General features: G+C 41.4%; 1 protein-coding gene across 1 annotated transcript in view; it reads right to left on the reverse strand.

The window, feature by feature from the left end:
* asip1 (agouti signaling protein 1) overlaps window positions 1-13,193 on the reverse strand; it is a 23,952-nt gene extending 10,759 nt beyond the window's left edge. Inside the window, exon 1 of the mRNA XM_023415763.2 lies at window positions 12,806-13,193. The gene's annotated coding sequence lies outside the window, so the exon portion shown is untranslated. The remainder of the gene's footprint in view (window positions 1-12,805) is intronic.
* Between the last annotated feature and the right edge of the window lie 359 nt (window positions 13,194-13,552).

Below are 13,552 nucleotides of genomic sequence, written 5' to 3' on the forward strand. Positions count from 1 at the left end.
ACACACACACTCACACACACACACACACACACACTCACACACACACTCACACACACACACACACACACACACATATATATATGTGTGTGTGTGTGTATTTGTAAACATTGCTGCAGCGGCATGTGGAGTTCAGGTCATGGTGACTTAAGAAGGACACAGACTTTCTTCTTCTTCTTTTCGGTGTTGAACACTTGGACTAATCTTTCGTCCCTGAGCGGTCTGGAGTCCGTTGTCACGGAAACGCGGCTGACCACAGACACTTGGACCACAGACACTCGGAGCGCCGAGCCGATCCTTTGAAAGCAGTGGAAGCGTTGAGAAAAAACGTGGGAAACGCTGCGTTTGTCAGACGGCACCTCGCACCACCCTGATCCGTCTCCTGTCCGCTGTCTGGTTTGACTTTACATCAGAGTGGCTGCTTTTCATGAGGCTTCACAAACCACACTTCACTGCACTGATCCATTCAAAGAAAGTTCTTAAAGAGGTGAAGCAATGACAGACGCAGAGAGAAGTTTCACAAGCAACAAAAACACTGCAGACGAGAACATCACATGTTCAATTCTCTCAGAGATCACTGTCTCAGCGGCGTTTAAATGACTTCAGTCTTTAGTGTTAATTACATGTTGATATCCAGTCGTTAATGTCTGATTCTTTGATTGTTTACTCATGTCTGCTCAGTGTCTCATGTTTCTCTGCCGTGATGTCGTCTAACAGGGCGTCTTCTGATCTGGACGCGAGGACAACGACATCGAAGGGTGGAACGTTTCATAATGAAGTTCATCGGCAGATTTATGAAGAGTGGATCTCTAATCTAATCTCCTAATATTCACTGAGACGGCTAATTCAGTCATGGTGCAGGACAAACCAGCTGACTGAGCTACGAGGTCACCTGACCATTTAACATGGTGAGACAAGGTGAGACAAGGTGAGACAAGGTGAGACAAGGTGAGACACATTCAACCAGCAAGAAGAGCCAGAAAAAGACAAACAACAGCTGATGACTGAAGTGAGATCCCTGTGAGCGTCTGTCACCATGACGCACCACACAGGTCTGGATGTGGTTGTGTTTGCGATGTGCAGCTGAGCGGACCGGTGGTGCAGTGGCTGTGTGGTGCTGAACGGAGAGCTCCTGTAAATCTGTTCTTCAGTGTTACAGCTCCTAATGACACCGGGGGGGAAGTGCTGTTCTGTTCTCGTGACCACATTTAACGCTGTAAACTTGGTCTGACCAAGTGATCTGATTGGACCAGAGTCATCCCATCAGTGCCGATATAGAGAACAACAGCACTGGGACTTTCTGAAAAAGGATCTTGACACATTTTTCCACTTAATTAGAAAAGTTGGTGAAAACTAGGAAGCGGACTCTGACCGAACTGTTTCCTGCCCAGGAAACCCCGAACGACCGACAGTGACAGCTACCACAACGGACTCGTGCCAGATTCAGGGAGACAAGAAGACAAAACAAGTTTGTGTTTTTAATGGCTGGTGAGCTGAGACCTTCCCACAGATGTGTGAGCTTCTTTTGTTAAAATGGTTGTTGTTCACTCTTCCTGAGCGCCGGGCCGCGCACCTCATCTGAAGCTGCTGATATTCCCTGATTCACAAAGTGTGTCTGGACTGAAGTTGGAGAGAGAGAGAGAGAGAGAGAGAGAGAGAGAGAGAGAGAGAGAGAGAGAGAGAGAGAGAGAGAGATGGGGTAAGACATGAACTAGACACTTAGTAATGAACATGTGAAGGAAGACTTCTGACTCGTTGTTGACTTGTAACTTGTATCTACTAACTGTGATGTGTTCAAGTATCCTGCCATCCGTCCTTTACGCAACAACGTCTGCTGCCAAACCATTGTCCGGTTAATTTCTGTCTGTGGGACTCAAAACAACCTGCCCAGTCTGCGTCCTATTGTCTTCAAAGCCGAGGAGCTACTGAGCGCTAACCCTAACCCTGTTACTCCCTCTGCTCAGGGTTTGACTGGGACCGGGAAGAGGGGTCACCAAGAGAGGACGGGTCTCAAACCATTGACTTTTTGTTTCACTCCTCCACCATCAAGCCGGACTGATTATGTGAATGTTTAAAGCTGATTGGCAAAAGCAAACTTAGTTGAATCGAAGGACATGGGTATCGAACATTGTCCCCCTCCGACCACTAAGAAGGAACTCGTGAGCTCGTAGGTTCTTGTAGAACATTGTGTAGGAACTTTTCTTCTGTGGTTCTGCCTCTTACAAACATTCTCAGTTTGAAGGTAAAGTCAGACTGTGTCGGCATCAAGATGTCAGGACCGTGATTTCCTGAGATCTAAAACCGCCTCGAGGCTCCAGGTCTGATGTGTTTTCAGTTACCGTGCAACCATGGAAACAAAGGCGTCTGATGGTGTTAATAAAATACACAGTATTTATTACAAAAGTATGGTCATCACAACAGCCCACATTACTCATTATAACTAGAAAATAAACAATAAAGGCTTACAAGCCTAAGGTGCTGTCAAAACTGACGTGGTACCGGTCTACCTGAGCAGTACCAGGGAAACATGGGAAAAGGGGCGTGGACTAAGGCACGACTCCATATTCTGTTTCTAAACTCACATATATCAATAAACCTGTTTGTTAACAGATTCAACAAAGATAAAACCTGCACAAGATCTGATTGGTCCTCTACACAAATAAAACTATTACAACATGAAACTCTCATGGTTTGCCATGATGGACTATTTCTGTTTGGACACTTTCGGACTTTTATGTTTGGACATTTGTTTCATTTCCTGTTTTATTTTGTATTACTTCCCTTTTGTGTCCTGCGGTTACTTTACTTCCTGTCTTTTTCCCGTTTCTCTCGTTGTTGATTGGCTGCCCTGCCCTAATGTGTTTCACCTGTGTTCAATCACCTTGTGTCTATTTAGTCTCTGTCTCCTCTTTGTCAGTTGGTCCTGTCTTCTGTGGTTCTGTTCACTCTGTTTGGAGTTTTCTAGATGTTTCTAGTCTTTTTGGCTTTTCAGTTTATGCTTTTGTTTGTTCTTAATTTAATCAATCAGCTTTGTCACTTACTTTGGATGATCTGCATTCAGCCTCTTATAACTACAGAACCTGCCAAAAAGAGGCCAAAACATTTAAAAGTTCATTCAAAATCCAAACAAAGATCTTCCATCTTCGTGTTATCAATGAAAGAGTATTCACGTGTCTCCAGCAGCAGACACAACTCTGACATAGGCCTGTGAAGAGTGGTGGTCTGGGTTCGAACCAGTGCTTTGTCAGACTGGTAGAGGTGGAGTTGACCATCAGGTCATTGACTCATCGAGTCTCCTTCCCAAAGTTCAATTTCACTAACTGAAGAAGAAAGAGGCGTTCGCTGTAATCTGGGCCTTGCAGCATTTTGATGTTCTGTACAAGATGGTGTCTTTTCTATCAGACATTTTTTCCATGTCAGGATTCAGAGGACATCTTTGTCTCGAGATTTACTCAGTTGTTTTGTTGTTTTGAAGCACAGAACACTGGGACTCTTGGAAATGCTGTCGGGCTCATTTTATTTTGAAATTCTGGGGTTGTTTTATTTTGAAATTCTGAGGTTGTGTTTTATTGTGAAACTCTGGGGTTGTGTTTTATATTGGAAGCTCTGGGGTCTGTTTTATTTCAAAAACTCTGAGGTTGTGTGGTTTTATTTTGAAAACTCCGGGATGGTCTTTTATTTTGAAAACGATTGGGTTAAACGATGAGGTCACAGCCAGGGTCTCTCCTGATTGGCTGTCATCAGCCTGGACTACCAGTGGTGAATACAACATGATAATGAATGACAGTGTTACTGACCTTGTTGTCTTTGCAGCTGCTGTTCACTTACATTCTCTGTTTTAATGCTACAACTGTCTCTGCTGTTCCTCCTTCAGAGGCTTTACTGCAGAGGAGACAAGCTACTTCCTGTTTACACCGGCTCGCACACGCTCAGTGCAGTGGATGGTCATGTGATGTGTGTTTTCAGGTGTGTGGACGTGGCCCGAGAGGCGTTTGGTTCGAGGTTAAATCAAACACTCATATTTACATACATCCATTCCTGCGTCACACAGCTGACTACATCCTCCATATCTTCACACTCTGACTTGAATAAACCAGTTTGGACTCAGCCTCGGCCCAGTTTATAATAATCCATCATTAATGTATCAGATTTCACATTGATCGCATTTTAGAGCAAAAGTGGAGACGCAGTTGGATTCCTGTGAGCAGCCTGAAACTCAGATTACACAGCAACACATCAATGCTTCCACTAACAACTGTAAAGCCTCTGCTTATTTGCAAATTGTCGATCATTAGCCTTAATTACGTGCTGTGAGTTTAAAGGGGGGAGGGGTCACAGCTGCGCCTCAGGCTTTCATTAGCCTGTTATTAAAGAGAGGAACGCAGGTGAACACACAGAGCTTGGCAGCTCAACAACCAGACAGATGGTGTTGGTTTCGACTAAATGACTGGCTCACTATCAAACAGCAGCTTTCACACGGCTGTAACGAGTCTCACACTCTTACTAATGATAGAAATTAAAATAAAAACATTTAAATGTTCACTAAAGCTGCTGAAACTCAGTTCAACAGAGATAAATACATGCGTGATTAGAAAAAGTCCATGTATGACGGCAGCATGACGGGTCAAAGAGAAGAAAATCAGAATTTATTTAGGCAGACAATCCGACCAGAACCAGTTCTTACATCAAAGATGGTCAGACGGGTTTTTTTTTCTGGCCTCAGCGAGACGAAACATCTGACGAGCAGCAGCTAGAAACGAGTCCAAGGTCCGTCCTCTGTCAGTCTCACCCGGGACACACATCGCTTCTCTGCTGATTAAACCTGAACCAGAACCAGAACCTGAACCAGAACCTGAACCAGAACCAGAAACTGAACCAGAACCTGAACCAGAACCTGAACCAGAACCAGAACCAGAAACTGAACCAGAACCTGAACCAGAACCTGAAACAGAACCAGAACCAGAAACTGAACCAGAACCTGAACCAGAACCAGAAACTGAACCAGAACCTGAACCAGAACCTGAACAGAACCAGAACCAGAAACTGAACCAGAACCTGAACCAGAACCAGAAACTGAACCAGAACCTGAACCAGAACCAGAACCTGAAACAGAACCAGAACCAGAACCAGAAACTGAACCAGAACCTGAACCAGAACCAGAACCTGAAACAGAACCAGAACCAGAAACTGAACCAGAACCAGAACCAGAACCAGAAACTGAACCAAAACCAGAACCAGAACCAGAACCAGAACCTGAACCAGAAACTGAACCAGAACCTGAAACAGAACCAGAAACCAAACCAGAACCTAAATCAGAACCTGAACCAGAACCAGAACCAGAAACTGAACCAGAAACAGAACCAGAACCTGAAACTGAACCACAACCTGAATAAGACTCAGAGCCAGAATAAGAACCAGAACCAGAGTCAGAACCAGAATCAGAACCGTGTTAGATGATGTGAACAGCGTAAAATGCAGATTGTGGCAGAATGTCCCTGAACTTGTCGTATTGTTTAAATGCAGTCACATGATAACATGACACCTCTGTGCTTTGTCAGACACACACACACACACACACACACACACACACACACACACACACACACACTCCTCTTCAGTGAAGAAACATATCTAGAAAGCGGCTGGAGGAGGAAGAACATCGGGCCTGGTTCTCATTTTGAAACAATTTTCAGTAATTTCCATCGCCGTGGAAGTCGGCAGTAAACGCACCGGGTCTCTGTCAGATGAATGTGCTCGGCTTCAGAGGCGATTGGCTCCACTTTCACACAGGCCTGCGCCACTTCCTCTGGTTTTTAGATTATAATATGTTTATTCAGCTTTACGATTTCAGCTTTTGACTTTGAAAATAAAAACTCAAAAGCAGTTTCTGACCAATTATCACATTTAATCTTCAGTCACTTTAAAACACTTTGGAGTTGTCAACATTGTATTATTAGTTTTATCCGACACAAACAACAACAACAACAAACACACTAAACTTTTACGACGTTGTCGGGTCTCTTATTTTGAAATAAGAGTCCTTTGATCTCGTCCCTGTCACTGAGTTCAGGTCAGTCTCTGTCAGACACCAGATCTGATCCAGAGTCAGCTTCAGTTACTGTTTCTGTCTGTGGGTTTGTGTCGTCTCAGCCACACAGGTGAAGGTGTGTTGAAGCTGTCTCTACATACACTCTACAGTTACTGAATGTTGGATTTCTCTTCATAATAAATTCATTTCTGATTTAAAGAACATCAGTAAAACGTCTGTCTCCACTGCTACAAAGGTTAAAAAATATATTTATTATATTTATATTATATTTAAATCTTTCATGTCTGTGTCAGATTCAGACAACAGACACTTCAGTGGGAGGAAGAGACGCATCACACACGAGAAACCGGCGAGACGCCAAATCTCTACATGATGCGACGCAGCCGCCAGAGACGCACGTCTGCAAGTGTGTTCCTGCTCATTTCTGAATAAATGTCTTTCTTTCACAATAAATAAAACTGAAATTGTAATTTTAAACCAATTACCTACATGTTAATAACTATGGAAAACATAATACATTTTATTATATATATATAAATATTTATGGTGTATATGTATGTGTGTGTATATATATATATATAAACATGTTTTGACAGCAGGATGGTTGAGAGGTGGTGAAAGGTCTGTGGTCACACAGCAGTCTGCAGTCCAGCAGGCCGACCTCCGATCCATTCAGTGTCACTGTGGACACAGACAGAGGACATCATCATCATCATCATCATCATCATCATCATCATCATCATCATCATCAACTGCAGTGACCAGAACAAGCTTTTATTTAAACATATATTCCACCACAGTTGTCGAACACTTACCGCTGCGTTCTTGAACGTCCACTCTTCATGGAGGACGACTGTCGCCTGTCGTCATGGTTACACTGGATTCCAAGGACGACCGTGTTTCATGAGCAAAAACGGAAAAGTCAAAATGTCGCTGTTCTGAAATGACGGCAGCTGATGGTCCACGTTGGTCTGCTGCTGCCGGTGCATCTCACACTCTTCTGATTTCATGTTCAAATGAAAATAGAGCTTTGAGTTTTAAAAGATTAACTTTAGATATTTGCCCCAAAATACACATCCATTAAATGATATGTATATACATATACAGCTTATAATATATATGTTATATACATATGACAAGGCTTTAGATGTGTTCACTGAACCTGTGGAGCTCAGAGTCTCTGGCTCAGCTCCTCAGTTCTTCAGTTATTCAGGGCACATCTCTGGGGAACTGTAAAAGTGCCTTTTCATTCATATTTTCAGCCAGAAAAGCAGATGAAAATGGAAAAACTTGAAGTTTCTCTGAACTTTGACCTCTGCTGCCTTTAAATCTTCGTCTACAGGATCTTTAAACCGGATCATCAACCTGAGGTCCAGTCCAGAGTCCAACTATCACAGTCTGACGTCCTGACAGAGACCAAGGTGTCTGACGCTTTGGCCTCCTCTCCCTCCTCCTCCTCCTCTTCCTCCTCCTCCTCTCCTCCTCCTCCTCCTCCTCCTCCTCCTCTTCCTCTAAGAGAAAAGTTCATGTTCAGCAGACGGGGTGAACTGATGTCCACAGGTGACAGAAGACAGACGACTTCATTTGAGTCTCAGACAGAAACTCTCAGACGCTGTTTGGCTTTTTAAAATACTTCTTGTTATTATTATTATTTTCTTTGCAAACATTTCTGCATATTTTAATGTTTAGGTTATTTGACTCTTGTAAACTGATGTCATGTATTTAGTTTCATATTGTGATTGTTTGTTTTATTCAGAATTATTTTTAAGATGATTTATGAGTCTGTGCTCTGAACTCAAAATGGCTCATAATCACAATCTGTTTGATACAGTCAGGTGTATTTTATATTATTGTAAACTCATTCTAATTTGTTTTGTGTAATACTGATGTGTATTTGTTGTTGCAGTATAATTCTTTTTAAAAAAACTATCTAGGAACTAATAGTCAGTTAGCTCTCAGTTTAGCACCATATTCTTTTTTTGAGCATTTATTCCACCAAATAAATAGCATTAATATTAATTAATCATGTTATTTAATCCATATCTACAACACTGATTCTACATTATTACACATTACAGGTAGCGTTTTAATTATAGATTTATAATAATGTGCTAATTATTCTTACTCTGTATTTACAGTCAAAGATGACGTTCAACAACAGCTGCTACATTTAGCTTATAATTACAGCTCATTCAGTCTGACTGATGATCATTTTATTTTAATCATTTTATCTGCTTTTATCAGAAATAATTATCAGGAAAATAATTAAGTGAAAATATGTAATATGTAACTCGTGATTTAAATTTTTTTTTTTTAAATATTGTAGCTGAAAAATGTTTCCCGTTTTTTAATTATTTGATTTATTATGAGGATTTTATTTATTTCTATGATTTTTGTATTTCCTCTCCTCCTATTGTCTAATTTTAATGTGTATATATTGTTGTTATTTATGTTTGTTTTAAAAAATAAAAATCAATGTATGAAATATTATTGCCAGTTCGCTCTCAGTTAAGCACCATAATATTTTTTTAGCATTTGTTCCACCAGACACATCATTAATATTAATTAATCTATATACATGTCATACTGATTGCTGATTATTACACATTACAGGTTTTATACTGTATATATATATATATATATTATATATATATATATATATATATATTATATATAAGTGTGTGTGTGTGTGTGTGTGTGTATATGTATATATATATATATATATAAAAATAGTATATATATAAGAAATATATAATAGTGTGTCTATATATATATATATATGTAGTATATATAAAAATAGTATATATATGTATATATGTATCTAAATGAAAGTAGAGTAAAATGTGTCTGCACCAATGCTTTACGTTCCAGAAACAACAGTGGTGAAGAGGTCAGAGGTCAAAGCCTGGAGAACTGTCTGAGGCGGCTTTAAAAATAAATCAGCCTGAAATTAGTTGGAACATCTGTGTCACATCTTTTCATCTTTTCTCCTCTGGAGCTTCACAGGTAAATTATTCTCATCAGCTCCATCTTTGGAGAGAGAGAGGAGCCTCTTTCTGTCTTTGTTCCAGATTTTCATCTTGGAACATTTATTGTAATTTAAATTCTGAACGTTAAACGTGTTCGAAGTGAAGATAATCTAAAGTTCTGCGACTTTAAGGATTTTCTTTTTCCTGCATCGCGCTCGACAAACTGTTCATATTTCCTTTCATGTCAGGAGTCCAGACTCGCTCACAGGCTCTGATGACCAGACTTAAAATAGAGCTGGAGGAGTTTCACCCCAACAAGTAAGGTGATATCCACAGTGTTGCCCTCCTCTCCACAGGTAACCACAGGTTTATAGCAGTCAGCGTGTAGAGGAGGACTCAGCCCTGATCTGATCAGCAGTGAAGAAACTGAGTTTGACTGGATTTCACGGTGATTAGAACCATTGGTCACACTCAGCGGAGCATGTCTTATTCCATATTTCACTGTATTTCACAGCATTGATACGATGTCACACTTATTACCCATCAGCCATCTGCTAATGCTAACAACATTAGCCTGTTTACATCAGGTAAGACGATCCACCGTCCACACATCAGAGCTACACAAATGTAACATATCTACATACATCGAATTTCCACATATGAAATACATATAAAATAAGATTATAAATAACTTGTACGTAAAAAAACAATATATAAAACCTTTTAGAAATTGGAATAAACAACACCAGTTTTGACACAGGGACATTATGTCAGACATTATATTCCTGCACTGAAGTTACTGGATCCTCAGTTTTCTTTTGATTGTCCTCAGATCTCACGAAAGACTAAAACTAAAGCTCTGATGCCTCAGATCGTCTGATGATAAAAACGAGTTTTTAAAGAGGCTCAGTAACAGCAGCTGGACACTTGGTCTTAAGCTCCTCAAACAGGAGGAAATAGCACATTTGCTGGGGACTATTTTCAGTGGCAGACAAATCCACATTTGGAGGTGTGGTGAGTCTTTGCAGCAGCAGAGGAAAGAGATATCTGGACTTGTTAGCAGGAGGATCAGTTCACTGTTGGTTTTGGTCCTTCAATGGGATTTTATTTCTAGTACCATAATCACAATTTTTGTAGCATTGGTTCCAGTGAACAGAGCGGCTGCCCAGACAAACGTCCTCTGCAGAGTCTCAGTCTGAACATCAGCGACTCAGACCGAGCCGACACAGAGAAGCTCGCGCGTTAACACATCTGTGATCTCGGGACGTAAAGTGACCTTACGCAACAGAGCGACTCTTATCTGTGCTCTGCAGCGGGGAGGTTTCACATCTGGACTGAGTTGTCGAGAGGTCAGTGGAGGAGCACGTCTATTCTCGGGGCGTCCTGATCCTCCTGATCCTCTGCAATAAGACGACAATTTGGAAATGGAAGCTTCGGTTTCACGTTTTGCATCAGGATCAGTTGGTAAAATGTTAAACACATGTTTGAGTCATCTGAGTGCGTTAATAGATAAATACCTGGATGATGCTGGTGGGGGTTTTTTTTGGGTCTGGGCAGGATGTGGAGCCCAGAGGAAACGGCACTGATTAGATTTCCTTGGGACGACTTCAATCAACCATCAAGTTGCTGATTGAAATCATGCTGTTTACCCAGAATTCCTCCTGACAGCAAACTACACGAAGCAAGCAGGCACGCAATATAAAGTGACATCAGTAGTAATTAGTATTTCAGATATTGTCCAGTAGCCATCAAAGTTTATTAATCCATATCGACATCACATCACATTCATTTTTAATTATAGATTTATATTAATGCTCATGTTTTAAATCCAGAATTATTCTAACAGCTGCTACATTTTGCTTTATAATTGAATCTGACTGTTAATTTAATCTTATGGTTTTAATGCTATTATCTGAAATTATAAATGTAAGAATGACTGACCTTTTATTGAAAAGACACATTTATAACTCCTGTGATTAAGATGATTTTAAGTATCAGGTCTGAAAAAAGTTTCCTGGGATTGTATTTGTGTTAATGGTGAACTAAGCGTAATGTATTTTCTGTTGTAGCAGAACAAAGAGCCGCTGCAGGAGAACTGATCTCAGATCATTGGAGTATTACAGGACGGTGTTTTTCTATAAAGTGAAAAATGTTTCCTGGTTTATTTAAGAGGCGACGACGCAGCGCGCAGAGATCAAGAGCCCGGCTCTATAAAATCATACTGCTCATGTGTTAATGTTCAATTATTTTTACTCAGGTTTTTATGTGATGGGCGAGATGGGAGAGGAGCGTTTAACACGTCATATTCTCAGCACTTTGACTGATATTCAAGCGGCTTCAAAAAAACCTGATTACACTCGTGATGTATCTATAAAACTTTTATAGTTTATAAAGCACATTATGTTTTATTGACTTTTATATTGACTTTCTGTTAAACACTTGGCTGCAGTTTCACAGTTTCACACTCATGTAAAAACTGATGCATTTTACAATTGATTCAAAACATTAGAAACATATTTGTGGAATTATAACTACAATTTTAATATAATTCATTATTATATATATATTATATATAGTCCTATAGTTTTGGAAAAACTCCATTTAATTGAACTCTACATAAGTGTAGCACCGCAGTGTTTCTGAAGTTATGAATTATTTTATTAATCTAAATTTGTGATCCAGCAGCTGAACTCATCAAACATTGTTCAGAAAGTTGCAGAAGAAGAACGAACGTGTGTCACTTGTTGCTTTGCTTTCACCTTCAGTCCGGTTCATCCCAGACCAGGTCGGTGTGGTTCAGGTGTGGAGACCGGTCCGGTCCTGGTCTGTGGGATGAAGCCCCGACTGAAGCTCAGTGCAGTGTTGTCCTAAAGGCTTAAAACTGTAAAGGCTGTTTACGTCCACTGCTGCAGGAAACATGGAAGTTCAGGGTTTCTCAGTGTTTTCTTATTGCGTCGTCAGTTTCCAGTTTCCCTCTGTCTCACTCAGGGTTTTTCACTGGACTGAAGCTGCTGAAACTCAGTAAAAACGGGGAAAGCGGCTGTTGACATGGAGTGAGAACATGTTTCTGCTGCTGCCTTGTATTTATTATTTGAGGCTGACACTCTGATCACTGACGGCTGCTGATGATGGACCGACATCGTGGATTTGATGAATGGAGCCTGACAGTGTCGGTGCTCTGCTTCCAACACAATCATAAAAAAGCCGCTGGTGTTTTTCTGACATTATTGCTTCACACGTTGCTGTAAACGCGCGTGAAGACGTGAGGAGATGAATTTACTCCGACGGCCGGTTACAGCTCGACTTGGTGGAAACGCTTTCGCTGCTCAGCCACTATTTACAACCTTTGTCTGTCAAAACACAGCGTCACGTCACGCAGTCGATCCGAACGACCGGAGACACTGAACACAACCGCTGCAGTTCAGCTCGTCACAGATGAATTCGTTTTTCATCATCGGGCCCAAATCTTTATTTTAACCATGTCTGTGTTTCACTCTGCACTTTACAGGCCACAGCTGGGGAATCCTGTAAAAGCCGCCGAGACATGGGGAGAAATTGAAAAACTATTTTTTAACAAGCTCACAGAGGATGAATCCTGCTAAATTCAGACTTTCCCTCTGTGATATCTGAGATTAAAGCAGAAGCAACATTAAAGAAGCATGTTTCTAAATTTGTGGAGCGTGTTTCAGGAGGTTGAGCCTCTCCACACTCAAGTGTCCTCGCCGTCTTTACTCAAACGATTTCCTGAAACACTTTGAACAAGACAAGATGAAAGTTTCATTCGCCTTACCTGTGGTTGCCGGGCCAGCTGTCTGTCAGTCTGTCACGCTCAACAGTTCCTCGCTTTCTCTTGTTTCTATAGTGTGTTGCTCTCCGCTCTCCTCCCCCCCCCTTTTTCTGTCTCGCTACACGTCTTTATTTCTCTGCCTCTTTGGTCCAACAAGTCACCACTCTCCTTTCCTCCCTCCCTTTTTCCACACTTTACCTCTGATTTTGTCGGGTTTTTTTCTCTAAGTGTCTTCTCTCTCTTTTTTTTTTTGCCTCGTTTCACTTCTTCCCTCTCGCCGTTCGTCCCTCGCCTCTGCCTCTCTCTCTGCAACTTTTCCTCTTCCTGCAGACCTCCTGTTATCCCCCTGTTCTGCGTTTCTTCTTTTATCTCTGCTTAAGTAGAAGTACCTTGCCCTGCGGCTGATAATGAAGACATACTGGGAGGTTTGTCCCGGAGGCGGGACCAGGGCTGCGGTGGAGGGGGGGATGGGAAAGGTCAAATTAAGCAGAGGATGGACAGATAAATGTGAACCAGACCCTCCGGTGAAGTCTTGCTTCTGGGAGGTGTTAACACTGGATCAGCCTCCGTCCACTCTCACCTGTCGATCTGTGGCCGCTGTGCTGAATGAACTATAGAGTCTGTTTCCCAGAATGCCACACTGCACATAAGACATAAGCTGTGTCTCTTTCACAGACAACACACTGAGTCTCACTGTGAGCAGGTGTTGAGTCTGCAGCGGCTTCACTGAAATGATCAGGTACAAGCAGC

This window comes from Seriola lalandi, unplaced genomic scaffold (assembly GCF_002814215.2).
Source record: "Seriola lalandi dorsalis isolate HSWRI2012SDOR001 ecotype SW California unplaced genomic scaffold, Sedor1 jcf7180002054557, whole genome shotgun sequence".
In the NCBI taxonomy this organism is placed as follows: Eukaryota; Metazoa; Chordata; class Actinopteri; order Carangiformes; family Carangidae; genus Seriola; species Seriola lalandi.